The 17,500-nt window shown below is 32.5% G+C and overlaps 1 long non-coding RNA gene across 1 annotated transcript in view; it reads left to right on the top strand.

Moving 5' to 3' along the window:
• LOC136849638 (uncharacterized) overlaps nucleotides 1-17,500 on the top strand; it is a 46,896-nt gene that overhangs the window by 28,311 nt on the left and 1,085 nt on the right. The gene's annotated exons all lie outside the window — the stretch shown is intronic.

The following is a 17,500-nucleotide window of genomic DNA, read 5'->3' as shown; positions in this document are numbered from 1 at the left end:
TAGTCGTATTGAGCAGAAAATCCGATAACTTTAAACTTTCATAATTCGTTAGTCTGAAATACTTAAATACTGGATATTTGGTTTTAAAACCAAATCACATTTAAACAGTCTGGTTGATACAGGAAATATGCTATTTTAATTTTAATCTCTCTCTCTCTCTCTCTCTCTCTCTCTCTCTCTCTCTCTCTCTCTCTCTCTCTCTCTGCATGAATGCAGACGAGTTGAAGTACCGCATTGCACTACCATTCCTTTACCGTTAGAAATCTGACAACTATGTTGAATTTTTCTTTAGCTGTTACTCTAACTTGATTGCGTCCTTACGGATATTGTGGTGCTGTCTCTGTCTTTGTTGCAAGCCCATTTTACGCATCTATACACGGGCACACACACTGACACTTTCACATGAATTCTCAGATACACACTCTCACACGAACACAGATATATGCATATTCCCATGGGTGATATTACATATATATATATATATATTATATATTATATATATATATATATATATATATATATATATATATATATATATATATATATATAAATATATATGTCATATATATATATATATATATATATATATATATATATATATATATATATATATTTATATATATATATATATATATATATATATATATATATTTTATATATATATATTCATATTATTACTCGCATTAGGCTACAATAAATCGGGATGGTTAAGTTCTAGATTTTTAATTTATAAAGTACAAGCTTTCGAAGACATACAGCCTTCTTCTTCAGGTACCGATGCAGAGGAGATAAGAGCTGCACTTGGGTATACTGTACTGTATATGTATGTGGACCATCTGCCGTTTTCTATTTCTTATCCGGTGATCTCCAGCTCCTGTCCTTCCCTCCAGGCTTTTTGGTCTCCGTGGCCGTATGCTTAATCCTTTGTTAATTAATCCGTAGCTGTCCATCTTTTTGTTTATGATTTTTTTAAAAATCTGATGAATTATCTCACAAGTAATCTTGTACCTCAAAATTATTTCAATTTTTTTGTTTCATTCAGATATCAACTTTTGGTCATCTGCAGGGCTATAATAAATCTACAATGCCACAACAAGCCAATATAAATGTGATGATAGGCGATTGGTCAAAGTGAACTGTTTGTTTTTATTTTTTGACGAAAGGGCCAAATTCGAATCCTGACCAGGATAGATGATCCTGTCAGTTATAATTCCCCTTGGTTATACGCTATTCCCAAGATATAGTGAATTCCATATCATGGAATATGTGTTGTTTAACATTTTTATTAATATTTTGATTAATATATATATACATACATATATATATATATATATATATATATATATATATATATATATATATATATATATATATATATATATATATACCATATATATATATATATATATATATATATATATACAACCTATAAGCTATATCTATTATATATACCCCCTATATATATATCTCTCTCTATATCTCTATCTCTCTCTCTATATCTCTCTATTTTCCCCAACCCACCCGGAAAACTCTTAACAACCTACCCACCTCTCTCTCTCTCTCTCTCTCTCTCTCTCTCTCTCTCTCTCTCTCTCTCTCTCTCTCTCTCTCCTTCTCAGGTTCAAATTTAATTTCATTCATTAATATCGTATAAGAATATATGTCTTTTTTTAATTAGAAATATTTAGGCTATACTCTTTAACGCCATTTTGCTTCTTTCCTATTATCAAGTGAATTACTGCAACAGCTAGTCTTCCACCTCCTCATCAGTCAACAGAATTTATTGGAAACGAAAAGTATTGAATTTTCTCATCGTGTAAATAAAAATGAGATATTTCAGTGTACTTATTTTTTCTGATTTTTTGAAAAATAGTAACCAACAGGTGTCACTTACCTATAACCTACAACTCGTTCGTACATTTTGCCTTTGTTTCACTGCTCTTTGTCATAGCACATCTAACACAAAATAATTATTTATCAAAAAGAAAGTCAATTTATTTTATATAAAAAATTTAAGTATCTCTGTCTAGCGATTTTTGGTGAATCAAGAAAAAAAAGTTGCAAAACAGTTTCCAACAAAGCTAAATTCAACTCGTGATACGTACGTATGCTTTATATTGGTTTTAGAGACGTTTTTAACATAACCTAATAAATTACAACTCATTAAATTTACAATGACATCAAATTTATAAATGTAGCATTTAATATAAGGTTACACGGAACGATAGCAAAAATACCGTTATGCATGTCCGTATGACAGCTATATCTACTCGTACAAAGCAAGGTTTTGTGAGCACCTAACGGTCAATCCGTACCTATGGTAATGATGTAATAAGGTATCATAAGCACAAAAACATTCCCTTTGTGGAGGAATGTAAGGCATAACAAACATTTTATTGTTCTAAATGGCGGGAATGCAGCAATAGGTGCGAATAGACTGGTAGTTACTCTTCCAGTCTTGCTGTTCACGGATTAATGTAGTTGCCAGGTATCAATTTCAATTAAAAGTGTGTGAATCACCGAGTTTAAGTTGACCGACTTGGGAAGGCCTGCCTGTATATATGGTTAACTGGCAATTGTTTCATCCGCTGTCTTTTGCTCCTCGCTACTCCGTTGTCGATAATTAATTCCAACCTAATTTAAACTGATATAGGTTTTCAGTTTTTATTTTATCGAGGTAATAAACAGTTATATTAATTCTCATAAATTATTATCAAAATTCACGTAAATTCTGATCAAAAATTGATGTTATAGGGGGTTTGGATCTTTTGTTGTAGGGCCGCTAATCATACATCTTACAGCGTCTGGAAGAAAGGTGGAGTGTCAGGTGAAAATGAGAATTAACCCATAAAGCACTGAAGGAAAAGATGACGTAAAAACGAAAATTTAATTTGTTTAGTCTGTGTTTGTGTGTCTGTCACGGGGTAGGGATCTGATTTGAATTATATATCTTTCTGGGGTGACATAAGAGGTCACGTGCAAAATTTTGTCTCGGTCTGCTAAGCGGTTTGGATTTCTATAGTATCCAAACAAATAAACATACACTTACTTTTATATTATATGTATGCATGTATGTATGTATGTGCTATAAATTTTCGTGCAAGTGTGTATAATATCATACGCTTCATAAAGAACAGAGACGATGCCTTCCGATACATGGCCTAAAAGCTTTCAACTCCCACCCAATCCTCTGCAGATAGAAAGACTTCGTAAGAATGACGGAAATTAAGGCAAACCATATAACTTCGTCTCCCTTATTCTGTGATGCTATTTTGCATACGTCCCCTGATCAGTTTGTAGGAAATAGCATTTGCACGACCAATTCTACTCAGCGATTGGCGGAGGAAGATTCTCTCTCGCTTCATATATCCTTAGGTTGTATTTGGCAAGAATTTTTTAAAATGTGAAGCGATTAAAAAGGATTTTATTTTAATGTGTCTTCTATCAGATGGTTTATGAAAAAAAATTTTTTTTATCTTCGGCCAATATCATTGCTCAAAATTTTCAATCAATGCACAGAATAAGGCTAGATTATCACCAGGCTGTAAAAACAAAATATTTTAAAAACACAGTTTTATATTTGAGGGTAAGATGGTCGTAAAGATAACTGAATAAAACAATCGTGTCATTCTCATGAATGGAAACAAAATTAGTTCCTGGACGCTTCCCACCCGAGTGTCCCGCGCCGAAAATTTTTCCTACAGACCTGTTGCACCCAAGTTGCACGCACACCATTAGCGAGTTACTGCTTGATGGAGTTAATCTTACACTCTTTCAGTCATGCTCCCATTTAAGATAAATTTTCCAAAACATCCGTTATTCGACAAGGCACGGTCAATCACAGAGTGACTTTGAGGCTCAGTCTATTTCTATAAATTTATCAGCTTCTGCTTGTTTAGCGCCATTGTCTGGAAGGTTCATTTCTGTTGTGTTTATCTTTATTTGATGTTTGCGACCAGTATTCGCACAGCAAACCTTAACTCGTTTACTTCCATTAACATTATTATTTTGCTTCTTTACTCACAAATTTACCATTAGTTTTATGATATTCATAGCCAACTATACATTTCCTATCATTACCATCTGAATTCCATAATAATTATTGTTTATTTTACACCAGTCCATATTAATAATTGGTTCCGTTTTTGGACACAGTCTATCTAAAATTCTTTTTTCCTTTTGCTTGCAATTATGAAGTGTATAGCCAAGGTTAGTTCTGACAAAAATTTAAAGTGGTATTTTCCAATATTCAATATTTTAATCACATATAAGTATCAAGAGACCAAGTTCAGTTTTTATTTCTGACTTTGAGTGAGTTTATTTATTTGAACAATGATCCCATTTATAAAGATTAATAAATGCTAAACTAGGGATATAAAATTTTATTAAACAGCATAATAAATACCAGTCAACAAATGAATTAAATCTAAGTTGATTAGATATCGAATTAGGTTAAGAAGATATTCCGATCTACAGCATGATTCGATCCAAACCTTCGAATCGTGTTTCTCAGAACAAACTCTGTTAGAGCGCACCAAAATATTTCAAAAGGTCGAACATGCAAGAATTTTAGAACAGGCTTGATATCGACTGTGCAATAATCCGAATCTGCGTGACAGGTTATGTTTGATAACAATGAAGCAAACTCTACTCTTCAGACTTGAATGTATAAACTTCCATGGTGTCAACGTATCACCATGGAAGTTTATACGCATGGAAGCAGACACTGAAGTTAACTGTCATATATATATATATATATATATATATATATATATATATATATATATATATATATATATATATATATATATATATATATAAAAGTATGTTAAAAAGCAAGTTAAAAGAAGAAGAAGAAGATATATATATATATATATATATATATATATATATCATATATATATATATATATATATATATATATATATATATATATATATATATATAATGTATATAAATTATATATATATATTATACATACATACATATATATATATATATATATATATATATATATATATATATATATATATACTGTATATATACTGTATATATATCCGAAGAGGGAGAGGGACAGGCATGTTGATATCATGACTTGATTAAAGTTGCCGACGTTTCTGGACCACAAGTCCCATTTTCAAGGCTAAAAAGACAAACAAATTTATAATCATTAAATCGACTCGGACAAGAACAAAAAAAAAAATTACAATTGTTATAAAATGCTTAAAAACAAGCATTGAAATACAGAATAGAAGGCACACCTATATTTCAAGAAGAAAGACAGTCGAATGGCAACGAAGGGTAACTTGGGGTTCCAGAAACACAAAATAGGTATAGGGGCGTGGCAGAGGACTGGGAGTTTAACTGCGGAACAATCTGTTTAATAAATAATGATTCTAGAACCGTTAGAAGTTGGTCATTCGAGGCTCTACTCTATATTTCAAAATCATCATATTTTATTTTATGTTTACATTTTAGCACATGGTCTCGTATGCTGGGGAATTCAGGGCTCGATAGTTTAACCCCTGTTCTGTAGGTAACACCACGATGAGAATCTATTCTCACCTTCAGCAACCCCCGTGTGCAACCGACATATGTCCCCAGGTCACATCTGGGGAAAGTGAATTTGCATATTACACCAGAAGTCATTAGTGTATAGCTTATCTTTGTATTTAAATAGAGAGCCAATCGTTAAAGGGTTTCTTGGTATTAGCTTTAGATTAATAGCTGGAATATGGCGATTGATGATTTTGTGCAGTTCTTCATAAAAAGACTTTATTTATTAGTGGAAGACTGGCAAAAAATGGTAGTTTTGGAACAGTGGGTACAGCGAATTTTGGCATGAAAACTTTGTTTAAAAATTTGTTAACGTGCCTAAAGAAAAGCTTGGACGCAAAATACTTTTGGAAATATATTATTTCCTCATGGAAAGAGATGCAGCTAGAAGTTAAACTAAAAGCCCTAATTAACAGGGTCGATACCGAATTTTCATATTCAATGGTAAACTTTATATTTTGATGTATACCATTAACATATTCTAAAAAGCTATCTGCATCGCCCCGGGACCTGGGAAGTGGGTATGGATTTGAAACCTATCCTACTAACTAAGTTGGGTCAAATGATACCCACGTGCCATATTTTGTCTAGATCGGTCAACCAGTTACCACATAAGTTACAAAAGGAAGGGGGAAGGGGAAGGGGGTACGGGTTTGAAACCTACCCTATTATCTAAGTTGGGTCAAATGATGGAGACATGCCAAATTTTGTCTAGATCGGTCAAGCAGTTACCACAAAAGTTACAAAGGGAAGAGGGAAGGGGGATGGGGAAGGGGGAGAGGGTACAGGTTTGAAACCTACCCTTTGTCTAAGTTGGGTCAAATGATGTCCACGTGCCAAATTTTGCCTAGATCGGTCAAGCAGTCCGGATTTCCATAGCTGACAAACATACAAACATGCAAACATGCATTTATATATATATATATATATATATATATATATATATATATATATATATATATATATATATATATATTATATATATATATATATTATATATATATATATATATATATATATATATATATATATATATATATATATTATATATATATATATATATATTTATATATATTATATATTGTATGTATATATATATATATATATATATATGTATATATATATATATATATATATATATATATATATATATATATATATATATATATATTTCTAAGTGTGAAGGTTGAAAACCGGGACTTTGAATAAACTTTTTCGTAGTTTATTCTACATTTTCAAGTTCACACTGAAAATGTAGAATAAACTACGAAAGTACTTGTTCAAAGTCCCGGTCTTCACTGCCTTCCGACGTGGACTTAGTGATATTCTCAAGCACGCGTTCCTTCATGCTGTATTGATATATATATATATATATATATATATATATATATATATATATATATATATATCAAACCAGTATATATATAATAAAGGGGGTAATCACGGGGTTAATAGATAGAACAACCTGGACATTGCTACATAGGAAATACCAAAGTCGTGAGTACAAGTATAGTGTACCTCAAGGTAGAGCACCACCCTGAAAGGGTTTTGGATATCATGGTAGGGGGAAATATCCCTGTATTTTCTTTGGAGGTTTGAATTTCAAGTCAGTGGCCCCTGTGGGCTTGTTCCATGTGAATGGGTTTCATCTTCGGAATAATGAACATATGCCATTCTAAACAGTGTGAAAGTCTTGCTCGAGGTTTGTTCCCACTTGCAGTGTACTGGTATTGTAAAAATTAGAAAAACAGTGAAATTCGTAAGTGAATGAGAAACGTTGCCATTAAGATATCTTAGATATATAAAAAAACATTGAGTCTCCGGAACATGACCATTACAGAAAGAAATTTACTTGAGGATAGAAACTAAATCCACCAAGTTTCTTATTATAAAGTCATAAATTATTCAGTGTAGTAAAGTTTCACTAATTTTATTTTCTAACCCCGTGTGGAACCGATCCCTCTTTATGCCGGCAACTTGAGTTTTGTAGATAAATGTATTTTTCTTGGGGATTTATGATAAAAATAATTTACATAACGATAAATATCAATATAACAGCAAATTACTGCATATTCTGGTGAAACTTCATTGAAAATAAAAAAAAAAATTAACTTCCGGTCGCCTGCTTAACTGAGAGAGAGAGAGAGAAAGAGAGAGAGAGAGAGAGAGAGAGAGAGAGAGAGAGAGAGAGAGAGAGAGAGAGAGAGATCCCGTAAAGTCTACAAAATTCAGTTTTTAAAAATGTTCCTCCACTCTCTACTCCGTGTATGTCTGTGTGTATGTGATATCATTATCAGCAGTGCTTTTGTGTACAGTAAACAGAGAAGTGATGAGAAACACCTCATATGAGATCAAGTTGAGACTGAGTTTATAATTGCTGCGCGGCTGTCGCAGAAGTCGCTTATCATTGGAATTGTTTGCATGTACTTAATATCAAACTGGGAAGCATGTTTTCATTAGGACCGGTTCATTAGTGTTTTTTTTTCGTATTCATGGAATTCGATATGGTCTCATTCATTTTAGCCACTTTTTTTTGGCACGATAAACGCTTGTTGTTGCCAACTTTGTGTACGTTCATATATCCATTTTTATTGTCTGCCGTTCTGAAACGTTGGACTGTTTTTAATCTTATTGTGTTTTTATTTATTGGTTACCATTTTTTTTTGAGGGGTTTGTGTCGGAAGGTTTGCAAATTCCAGTCATAGGTGCTAAGCTCAAGACCTTTTGTCCAACTCCCAGCTTCTGCTGGTAACCATTCACAACTCGGTCGACTGCTGCCGGTAGACAATAGACGAACCATGGACCTTATTGTCGTGGGCTCAGCATGCTATCACCAAGTCACGCGAGCCACACTACATATTATTTATAATAATATTACAATAAATACGACATTCCTATAGCATTGAAGTTTATATTTTGGAAACAAGGAGCAAATAGATTTTATTAATAAGTCAAGATTTGTAGGTTGGTCATAACATTTGGCTGTTGACAGAGGACCAATTGTAGACTACCTGGATGAGAACTATGAGGCAAGTGGCTGGAGATTAGTGAAAATGAAAGCTCAGGAAAGTCGTCATTAGTGTAGAAATTTCACATAGGCCTTCTGCGTAGCACAGCGTTGAAGGCGATGATGATGATGATGATGATGATGATGATGATGACAAAGGGCGATGGGGTCGAGTAACTAAATACCTTTTCAAGCACAGTCGTATAGGGATCAAGATAAAATTAAGGAAAAGAGAAACAGTGGGCTAAACTACAAAGGAATATCAAGTAAAATGAAGAACAATAAAATTATAACTATATATTCTACAATTACATATTTTGAGTCAGAATAACACAGATAACCCCAAGAAGCGATGACTTAACAAGGTGGTTCCTTTCTATGTGTATTTTCCTTTTTGTTTCAAGTTTGAGGTCACAATCCACAGTCCCTTGCTCTTTCCGTCTTTATCCTACTCCTCCACACCGGAAGGGTAACCACATCTCTCGCATTTGGTCAGTTTTAAATTCTCTTAATATGAATTTCAGCCTCAAGATCGGGTAGGTCACCCAAATAATGAAAAGTCACGATAAAACCTTTGTTTTGGCCACCAACCTGAAGCTCGTGGGCTCTTAGTAATCATCACTCAAACATTACGGAATCTACGAAAGTTTTCAAAGGATTAGTTTGCTGTCCTTTTCCCTTATGACAAAGGCCTAGTTATCGTTATTCTGGCAACAGAAGAACTAAAGGACATATTTCCTTCATCGCGGTTGACAAATGGCCCAGCTAACCACAACGAGCAACATGCTGATTTTAAGAGACATGATGATGGTTTTTTAGGTTTGCTAATCTCTTAGTGTACAATAACCAGGCTTATAGTAATGATCTCTTCAATAATGACCATAAGCAAAGTAAAGTGAATCTGCTACATATAGCTGAAAGCATGGAATCCCTATTTCGAAAATAGGAAACTGTACAGCTGTTTGGACGAAATGCAGTTTTGTCTAGTTACGTTATTGTATCTTGACCTCATCCCATCCCCAGGGTTTAAATCTGTGTCGCCGCTTCTTGATTTAGAACTCGAGTCAATCGTTGTGACTTTGGTTCGGTCGTAAAATGCTCGTATCTTTTGGTAAATGTCATTGAAGCCGAATGCATGAAACCTTCATCACTTCTGTTAACACCGCGGACTTCTGTATAATGTAACACCTCCTAACCGCCTCACCCTACATTAAAAATTAGCAGTGATGGTTTGAGACAGTTCGAACGTGTCTTTTCCTTCCTTTTCACGTTTATGCAGGGATTTCCTCGACGTATAAAATGCAAGAATTAATTTGGTTGGCTGGGAAGGTCTGTATATGTATATACATTATATAATATATATATATATATATATATATATATATATATATATATATATATATATATATATATATATATACATATATATATCTATCTAATAAAGGTTGCCCATAAAAACACCAGAGGGTAGATTTTGCAGCGTTATATTTCGGAAACAACTGTTTCCTTCAACTGATAAGAATTCTTTTGTAACAGAAAATATTTTTGTATATATATATATATATATATATATATATATATATATATATATATATATATATATATATATATATATATATATATATATATGTGTGTGTGTGTGTGTGTGTGTGTGTGTGTGCGTGTGTATGTAAGTGTATATATATATATATATATATATATATATATATATATATATATATATATATATATATATATATATATATATATATATATATATATCGAAATGAACACAAACATCTTGATACGGAAACGGATGATGAGTGAAGAAAAACGCATCGAAGTAACGTTTCCTCCAGAAAAAGGGGCACAGGAGATGGAGGCGTTTTGAGAAATGTAAAACAATACAGCAATGGTGAGTCTTCCACTCCTCTGCTAAAAACCCCATTGTCATCACATCCGAAAAAGACAAGGGACAACAATAGAAGCCAACTTTACCAGAACAAAGGAGCCGTCAAGTGAAAAAAATGGAGAAATAGAGGAAAAATCTTCCTCAACACGGAGCCTTTAAATGGCCGCTTTGATAAGATAACGCACAATACAGACTTTCTCGAAAGATCTTCGAGTTGCAGCCAGAGAGCGAAAGAGAGAGGTGAGGAAGAGGACGAGAGGAAGAGGAGGGAGTGTTTCGAATAGTCATTTGCCCCTCCCCAACCCCGTCCAATCCCCTTTAATTTTGTATCTTTTTTTTGATTGGGGCTAACTATTGAATTCCTGTCTAGTGAAGAATGCTAATGAAGGTAATTATTTGATGGTTTCCGCAAATTTTTCCCCTTCATTGAGTTATCTACACTGTCAGAGTTGCCTTAACCAGACTCCCGTGATGGTTTTCAGTCAGTCTTGTTGTTAATTGGTCTGTCTGTACGCAGTGTATCTCAGATAACTGAACAGGATCTGGAGATACAAGTTTTTTTTTATTTGCTATGCTTTGTTTATTTGTCATAACATTGTAATGAATATATGTAAGAATTTATATGAAAACGTTGAATTTTTAGAAGAACTTTTGGTGTACTTTTTCTTTTCTAAAAGAAATTGTGAAAAATGCTACATTCAGTTTTAAGTGTTTTACACATAGCAGCTTTCATAATTTTCATCGTTGATTTTAAACAATATATAGTATCATTCAACTAGATATATCTTGCAAATCAACCTTTTCTTGATTTACCTTTATCATTTTTCCATTTTTAGTTTGTTTTGCTGAATTAGCTTTTGCCATGAGTTAATGACTTTTGGAGCTCTTCATATGCTTATATAGAAAGCCGTTGTTGTTATGAAAAGGGTAAAGCATTAAAAGTATGTTTTCTAAATCCTTCCCTTAGTTCACAGGCAATCCAGCCAACAGACAGACAGACAGATAGATATGACCAAACATCATGGCATCAGAAAAATGGAAAATAAATCCCTTTATTAATCCACAGAAAAATCCACCTGACGCAAGTAGAAAGAAAGACAAATGCGACGAATGTAGATAACCTACTTGACGTCAGTAACAATAACATTGTACAAAAGCTATAATTTATGTTAATTACAGCTTGAAATTATACAAATGAGACATTAATGTTGGGTTCGATATAAATATTTTAGACAATTAGAAAACAAGCTTTTCGAATAGCTCATGCTTTTGTCATGTACCTCTGTGGCCACAGATAGGGCTACGAGGATATTTCTAACTCTTACTGTCGTTTTTGCAGGAAAAAACGCACAGTCACCCACACAGACTTAGACACACACAAGAGTATATACGTACATACATGTATATATATACAAACACTATATATATATATATATATATATATATATATATATATATATATATATATACATACACATCATGCATATATATGTATATATTATATATATACATACGTATGTATATATGTATGTATGATATATAAATGAATGAATATATGTATATATATTTGTGTGTGTGTGTCATGTATGTATATCCTCCTGTGTGTGTGTCTAAGTCTGTGTGTGTGTGATTGTGCGTTTTTGTTTTCATGCAAAAATGGTAGGAAGAGTTAGAAATATAGAGGTATATATATATGTATATGTGTGTATATACTTGTGTGTGTTAAATAACTTTTGGAAAAGACCCGCGTACCTTCACTTGAATAAAAAAGTATCTTATAAATTTCTAAAAGAAAAAAAAAAATAACGGAACAAATAAGACTAACTCCAGCCTCCGAACAATAAGCTTCATTGAGAGATATTGGCTTTGATTTACTGTTGGAATACGTGATGATTTTCCTGGCGGCAAGAGGTCGACAGCACTGAATACATTCTGCCAAAAGGTCAAACACCTACGGTCGTATCACAAGCTGAGACCAGCACATCTGCTATGAGATATACATTCTCTCTCTCTCTCTCTCTCTCTCTCTCTCTCTCTCTCTCTCTCTCTCTCTCTCTCTCTGCTTCTGTATCAGATGCTGAGATCATCACATCTGCTATAAGAAGACATTCTTTACGACCGCATCAGAAGATGAGACCAGCACATCTGCTATGAGATTATACATCTTCTCTCTCTCTCTCTCTCTCTCTCTCTCTCTCTCTCTCTCTGTTCGATTCCCTGGCATCGGCTGATGAAGAGTTAGCTAGGAATTTATTTCTGCTGTGATAGAAATTCATTTCTCGCTCATAATTTTAGTTAATTGGTCACATCATAGATTCTACTTTGCACTGTTTTGGTTTGTTAATCCTGCATTTTTCCAAGTCATTTCCTCTGCTAAAGCACCTATATTTTTAAACTATAACCAGTCTTTGGTTCTAGCACACAGCCAATGCACGTAAATTAAGTCTAATCCTTAATGAATAATTTTAAGGAAAAATATCTCCAGCCCTATTAGTTAGTTGAACTCAGATGGCTGCTGTTAATCAGTAATTCTTTTTCAGTGGTCTTCCTTGTTTCTCATCCATTCCCACACAGCTGGGAGTCTTTATACCAGCCTGATCCTACCCTTGCCACTAGGGTGGCAGGCTAAATTAAAGGGAGAAGGATATCTCAATTGGGTGTCCACCCAAGGATACAAAGAAATGGGAAGAGAGGTAGGACCAGAATATATTTGTTTATATTTATTTATTCACCTAGTTCATTTTATTATTCAATATTTTCCTTGGTTTGTCTTCGGTTGCTGGATTAATTTTTTGTTTTCATTAAATAATTTTTCATAGGCTTTGACGGGCTTTGCAATTAAAAGCCAATTTGGCGTGCTTGATATCAGTTTGCCTAAACTTCGAGTAATAATGATAGTAATAAATGAATATGATGTTGATTCAAAATTGTTCTTGCATAACAATAGCCAATTAATGATCAGTTTTTACCACTTGATTATCAAAATCTTTAATAAAGATTAGATACTTGTCTCGTATAGTGCCCAACATTCTAAGTGAAAATAATTCCCCATTTAATTTCATAATTCTGAAATTCGTTAATTGGAATTCACTTCTGTACTTACTTGAAATATTGTTTTGTTTTAATATCCGCGTATTTTGAAAATCAACAGTACCAAAATTGGTCCATGCAACTTTTTCTTTTAATGTAGATTTTTCTTCTTATGTCAGGTTAATAGAAGATACACACACACACACACACACAGAGAGAGAGAGAGAGAGAGAGAGAGAGAGAGAGAGAGAGAGAGCACAGGATATAAAATGTCTTTGAGAGCGCTGAAACAGTGAAGACTAGGAAGCTGAAACCAAAAAAATAAAAAGAGAGAGAGAGAGAGAGAGAGAGAGAGAGAGAGAGAGAGAGAGAGAGAGAGAGAGAGAGAGAGTTTGAGAGAGATGAAAAATTGTAGACGTCAATGTATCTTGACAAAAGTTATCCTTGTCTGAAATCGCGTCATGTAAAATTCTTAGAGAGAGAGAGAGAGAGAGAGAGAGAGAGAGAGAGAGAGAGAGAGAGAGAGAGAGAGAGAGAGAGAGCTTTGAAACATCCAGAGGTCATTGTACTTCACAAGAATTATTCCTATAACTGAAGTTTCTTACCTTAAAGTAGATTTGTCCTCAAACGTATCATTAGCCGAATTTTTGCCTTCTATTCCTCCATCTTCCGGCTCCTCCATTGTGTTTCCTAAGGCTACTCGGAAATTTCAATAGAAATTCTCAGTTGTGTGACACCTCAGACCGTTTTAGCGTTATCGTGAATGTAATTTAGCAATCAGAGATATAATAATTTTCTACTGAAGGGATCGATCGCCAAATGAGTATATGTAGCTTGATCCTTTTACTTCAAAACCAAATAAGCGAAATAAAAACTAAATGAAGCTTCATAAACATGTGTGATTGTTTAAAACATCATATTTTCATTCACACACACAACCATATACAGCATATATATATATATATATATATATATATATATATATATATATATATATATATATATATATATATATAGTATATATATACATATATATATATGTGTGTGTGTATGTGTATATAACATACATACATTATGCACACACACATATCTATATATATATATATATATATATATATATATATATATATATATATATATATATATATATATATATATATATATATATATATATACATATAAGCCCTCGTGTACCAGTGATCGTTCTGCCAGTCTATTTAGCAAGAAAAAAGGTAGGTTCGATTCCCAGCTAGGCAGAGCAGTATAGGTCCCAGTTAAAGCAAACAGAGAAATGAGGAAATAATAATTAGTCGACTGTGGTGCTTCGAATCTAAGGTGAAGGACAGAGGCTAGTAATAATATATATATATATATATATATATATATATATATATATATATATAATATATATATATTTGTGTGTGTATATGTATTTGTGTGTGTGTAAACATACATACATACAGTATGTATATATTATATATGCAAGTGTATATATACATATACATATATATATGTATATGTAAATATATATGTATGTATGTATATATATGTGTATATATACAGTATATATATTGTAAATACAACCATATAGGTTTTGACATGAATGAACGTAACAAAGCTAATTATCACCTTGCATCTTTTGCATCTAGTCTTCTTCTACAAAATATAATGTAATATTTCATTAATTTTGAGAAGCGTTGAATACTTAATGCGCTTTGTTGAATGGCGTGAATTTCATTATTTTCATTTTATTGCTGTAATTCATTCATCATTTCTTTTCCTCCATTACCAGGCTTAGGAATTCTGGTTCTACTTCTGTTTTCCTTGACCACATTCATTGACCCTACTTTTTAGGGCCTGGGTTGTATAAGTTGAAACAGATATGCCCGTCCTACGGCTCTTGCTTGAAAGCAAATATTGTTATCTGAAATGATCGTTGATTTCATAACATTTGTGATTCGCTTCATATTTTACGAAATTACATAAAAAATGTTCTGTACTCACTGTATCGTTACAGCCCTTTATTCCAAAATGTATAGACTTTATCCCTCTTCTCTTTTTCAAGAGAATAACACAATTGCCCAAAAGCTCGTATTAATTGCGAGCTCTAGCAAATGGCGATAGGACAACGATATTTTACTGCCAGGAGATTTTTCTTTGGAAAATCCACAAGGAAATTCTAATATTTTGGGGATTTCTAGTAACATCAACACAGTATTAATAAGAAGGTATATATCATAGAAACAGTAAGACGTCGACAGGCAAAAAAATAAAAAGAATATAGATACAAGAAATGAGAGACTGCGTTTACTCTTCTCCAAAGAAGGTCTACAGCGAAAATAGGTTGGTTTCCTAAAATTGCAGAAAGAATGGTGAAATTCCTGGAACAGTTTTTTGGTATATCTGTAAAGTTCAAGCCTCCGTCTTCCATAAAAAAAAGAATATTCAAGCAATATTCCTCTATCTGAAAAAGAATTTGAGTTGGCGTGTGTGTGTATATATATATATAAATTTATATACTTATATATTTATATATATTATATATATATATATATATATATATATATATATATATATATATATACATATATATTTATATTATGTATAATATATATATATATATATATATATATATATATATATATATATATATATATATATATATATATATATATATTTATATATATGTGTATATATATGTGTGTGTGAGTGTGTGTGTATATATATATATATATATATATATATATATATATATATATATATATATATATATATATATGTATATATATAAATGGATGTGTATATATACTCATAATTTTATATATATATATATATATATATATATATATATATATATATATATATATATATATATATATATATATATATATATGTGTGTGTGTATAATGAAAGATTAAATTGGTAACTGAGTTCAGTAACAACCATTTTCTACTCGGGCCTTTATATACCGTTTACTGTACTAAAACGACGTACATTAACTAAAACTCAAATGGATGGTCCGGCACCTCCGGAGCGCCGGATTAATCTTAGTTTTACGACTCCGTTTCCTGATTTACGATGACACCGAGAAAGTCCAGATAAATCACCACAAATTTTATAAGAACAATTCCTTTAAACACCGTCAGCCATATGTCAGTCCGGCTGATTTCCGATTTCGGACCCCTGCCATTTCTCTGGTTAAATGCCTAAAGCGTCAGCTTCAGTGTTCTTAAGGATATATTGATTTTTATTTTTTTTTTTTATTGTACGTTTAAAAAGAACAAACTGCCAAAACAGACCATCGATCGCGTAATGGAAAATACCAGCTAATGGACTTCAGATCTTTGGCGATTTCAAACCAATCCCTGCAATAGAAGCAAAGAATACCGTAAAAACTAAGAATTCTACTTTTTAGAAGCGAATAGCCTTGATTTTTTTTTATGGTGCAGTGACCGAAACGAACATAGCTTGGTAAAACAGGCCCTTAACCTCGTAAGAAAGAAGAGTGTTAGGTAATGGATTTCAGACATTAAAGTGATAAAATACTCCCACCTCAAAAGAGGAGGAAATATCGAAAAAATAGACTTTTGTGTTCCGAAATTCGTCAGATAGATTAAGCCTCTAGTTTATGATTTTTATGGCTTTAGCATACTCACGTTTACACCAGTGTGGAGGTGGCAAGCATTCAAGGTGTCGATACCAATCCACAGTCTAATGTCTATTAAGCAAGCAAGAGAGCTAAATTTTTTCAACTTTATCGAATAATTTCTGATTTCGATTGCTTGCTCCATAATATTGAACTTATCGAAATATTTTTGTTGTGAGTCAACCAGACATTTAGATCATAATACTTCATGAGTTATACATGAACCTATACAATTTTTTTTTTTTTTTGTCTGGAGAGTTGGTAGATTAATGTTTGAGATGTAAATAACGGAAATAAAACAAAGACAACTCTGTTTCCTTCTGTAGACGATTGCATCACAATTTATATTTTGACTTTTGACTGTCTTTAT

Source organism: Macrobrachium rosenbergii, chromosome 2 (genome assembly GCF_040412425.1).
Source record: "Macrobrachium rosenbergii isolate ZJJX-2024 chromosome 2, ASM4041242v1, whole genome shotgun sequence".
NCBI classification, from domain to species: domain Eukaryota; kingdom Metazoa; phylum Arthropoda; class Malacostraca; order Decapoda; family Palaemonidae; genus Macrobrachium; species Macrobrachium rosenbergii.
Note: the sequence above shows the minus strand (reverse complement) of the source record. Positions and strands in the feature narration are given on the sequence as shown.